Raw genomic sequence first — 3265 nt, 5'->3', positions numbered from 1 at the left:
ATAAGTAAGTGTATTGAAGAGGATAAAGTGAAGTACGCTACGCATACCTTCACAGGTTCTGCGTTAACATGGTGGAATACCTATCTAGAGCAAGTGGGACAAGATGATGCGTACGCACTACCGTGGTCAGCATTCAAGCACTTGATGAACGAGAAGTACCGTCCCAGAACCGAGGTCAATAAGCTCAAGACAGAACTTAGAGGGTTACAAACCCAAGGATTTGATATTACCACGTACGAAAGACGATTCACAGAATTGTGCCTATTTTGTCCGGGAGCGTTCGAAGATGAGAAAGAGAAGATCGACGCGTTTGTGAAAGGATTACCGGAAAGAATCCAAGAAGATATAAGTTCACACGAGCCCGCCTCCATACAACAGGCATGTAGAATGGCTCACAAACTAGTGAACCAGATTGAGGAAAGAATTAAAGAACAGACGGCTGAAGAGGCCAATGTGAAGCAAGTCAAAAGAAAGTGGGAGGAAAACGGTGATAAGAATCACCAATACAACAACAACAGCAATTACAATAATAACCGCAACAATTATCCCAACAATCGCAACATCAATCGCAACTACAACAAACGGCCTAACAACAACAACAACAACAACAACAACAACAACAACAACAACAACAACAACAACAACAACAACAACAACAACAGCAACTACAACAATCATCCCAACAACAATAACAACCGCAACAACAACAACAACAACAATCAGAAGCAGCTATGCCAAATGTGTGAAAAGTATCACTCGGGGTTCTGCACCAAATTTTGCAACAAGTGTAAAAGAAATGGTCATAGCGTGACGAAGTGTGAGGTCTACGGACCAGGGGTTAATAGAACGAAAGGAACAAATGGTGTCGGAACGAGTAATGGCGGAGCAAGTAGTGTCGGAGCAAGTTATGCCAATGTAGTTTGTTATAAATGTGGAAAACAGGGCCACATTATTAGAAATTGCCCGAACCAGGAGAACACGAATGGACAAGGTCGCAGAAGAGTTTTCAATATTAAAGCGGCAGAGGCACAGGAAGACCCGGAGCTTGTTACGGGTACGTTTCTTATTGACAATAAATCTGCTTACGTTTTATTTGATTCGGGTGCGGATAGAAGCTATATGAGTAGAGATTTTTGTGCTAAATTAAGTTGTCCATTGACGCCGTTGGATAGTAAATTTTTACTCGAATTAGCAAACGGTAAATTAATTTCAGCAGATAATATATGCCGGAATCGAGAAATTAAACTGGGTAGCGAAATATTTAAGATTGATTTGATACCAGTAGAGTTAGGGAGTTTTGATGTAATAGTTGGCATGGACTGGCTGAAGAAGGTGAAAGCAGAGATCGTATGTTATAAAAATGCAATTCGCATTGTACGAGAAGAAGGAGAACCCTTAATGGTGTACGGAGAAAAGGGCAACATGAAGCTACATCTTATTAGTAATTTGAAGGCACAAAAACTAATAAGAAAAGGTTGCTATGCTGTTCTAGCACACGTCGAGAAAGTACAAACTGAAGAAAAGAGCATCAATGATGTTCCCGTCGCAAAAGAATTTCCCGATGTATTTTCGAAAGAATTACCGGGACTATCTCCACATCGATCTGTTGAATTTCAAATAGATCTTGTACCAGGAGCTGCACCAATAGCTCGTGCTCCTTATAGACTCGCACCCAGCGAGATGAAAGAACTGCAAAGCCAACTGCAAGAACTATTAGAACGTGGTTTCATTCGACCAAGCACATCACCATGGGGAGCTCCTGTTTTGTTTGTCAAGAAGAAGGATGGTACATTTAGGTTGTGTATTTGATGTTATGCGAGGTGTATATAAAATAGCTTTATATTTTAGCAGGAAATACAATTAAATACGATACAATTTTACACAAGATATTTATTTATTTAGAGAATGGATATACTTAAACCTTGCTACAACACTTATAGGCAGTGTACCTAATGAAATGTCCCGTTCTTATTGATTAAAAACGTTCCATATTAATTGATTTCGTTGCGAGGTTTTGACCTCTATATGAGACGTTTTTCAAAGACTGCATTCATTTTAAAACAAACCATAACCTTTATTTCATCAATAAAGGTTTAAAAAGCTTTACGTAGATTATCAAATAATGATAATCTAAAATATCCTATTTACACACGACCATTACATAATGGTTTACAATACAAATATGTTACAACAAAATAAGTTTCTTGAATGCAGTTTTTACACAATATCATACAAGCATGGACTCCAAATCTCGTCCTTATTTAAGTATGCGATAGTGGAAGCTCTTAATAATCACCTGAGAATAAACATGCTTAAAACGTCAACAAAAATGTTGGTGAGTTATAGGTTTAACCTATATATATCAAATCATAATAATAGACCACAAGATTTCATATTTCAATACACATCCCATACATAGAGATAAAAATCATTCATATGGTGAACACCTGGTAACCGACATTAAAAAGATGCATATATAAGAATATCCCCATCATTCCGGGACACCCTTCGGATATGATATAAATTTCGAAGTACTAAAGCATCCGGTACTTTGGATGGGGTTTGTTAGGCCCAATAGATCTATCTTTAGGATTCGCGTCAATTAGGGTGTCTGTTCCCTAATTCTTAGATTACCAGACTTAATAAAAAGGGGCATATTCGATTTCGATAATTCAACCATAGAATGTAGTTTCACGTACTTGTGTCTATTTTGTAAATCATTTATAAAACCTGCATGTATTCTCATCCCAAAAATATTAGATTTTAAAAGTGGGACTATAACTCACTTTCACAGATTTTTACTTCGTCGGGAAGTAAGACTTGGCCACTGGTTGATTCACGAACCTATAACAATATATACATATATATCAAAGTATGTTCAAAATATATTTACAACACTTTTAATATATTTTGATGTTTTAAGTTTATTAAGTCAGCTGTCCTCGTTAGTAACCTACAACTAGTTGTCCACAGTTAGATGTACAGAAATAAATCGATAAATATTATCTTGAATCAATCCACGACCCAGTGTATACGTATCTCAGTATTGATCACAACTCAAACTATATATATTTTGGAATCAACCTCAACCCTGTATAGCTAACTCCAACATTCACATATAGAGTGTCTATGGTTGTTCCGAAATATATATAGATGTGTCGACATGATAGGTCGAAACATTGTATACGTGTCTATGGTATCTCAAGATTACATAATATACAATACAAGTTGATTAAGTTATGGTTGGAATAGATTTGTTACCAAT

This window comes from Rutidosis leptorrhynchoides, chromosome 3, assembly GCF_046630445.1.
Source record: "Rutidosis leptorrhynchoides isolate AG116_Rl617_1_P2 chromosome 3, CSIRO_AGI_Rlap_v1, whole genome shotgun sequence".
In the NCBI taxonomy this organism is placed as follows: Eukaryota; Viridiplantae; Streptophyta; class Magnoliopsida; order Asterales; family Asteraceae; genus Rutidosis; species Rutidosis leptorrhynchoides.
This window is presented reverse-complemented; position numbering follows the sequence as displayed.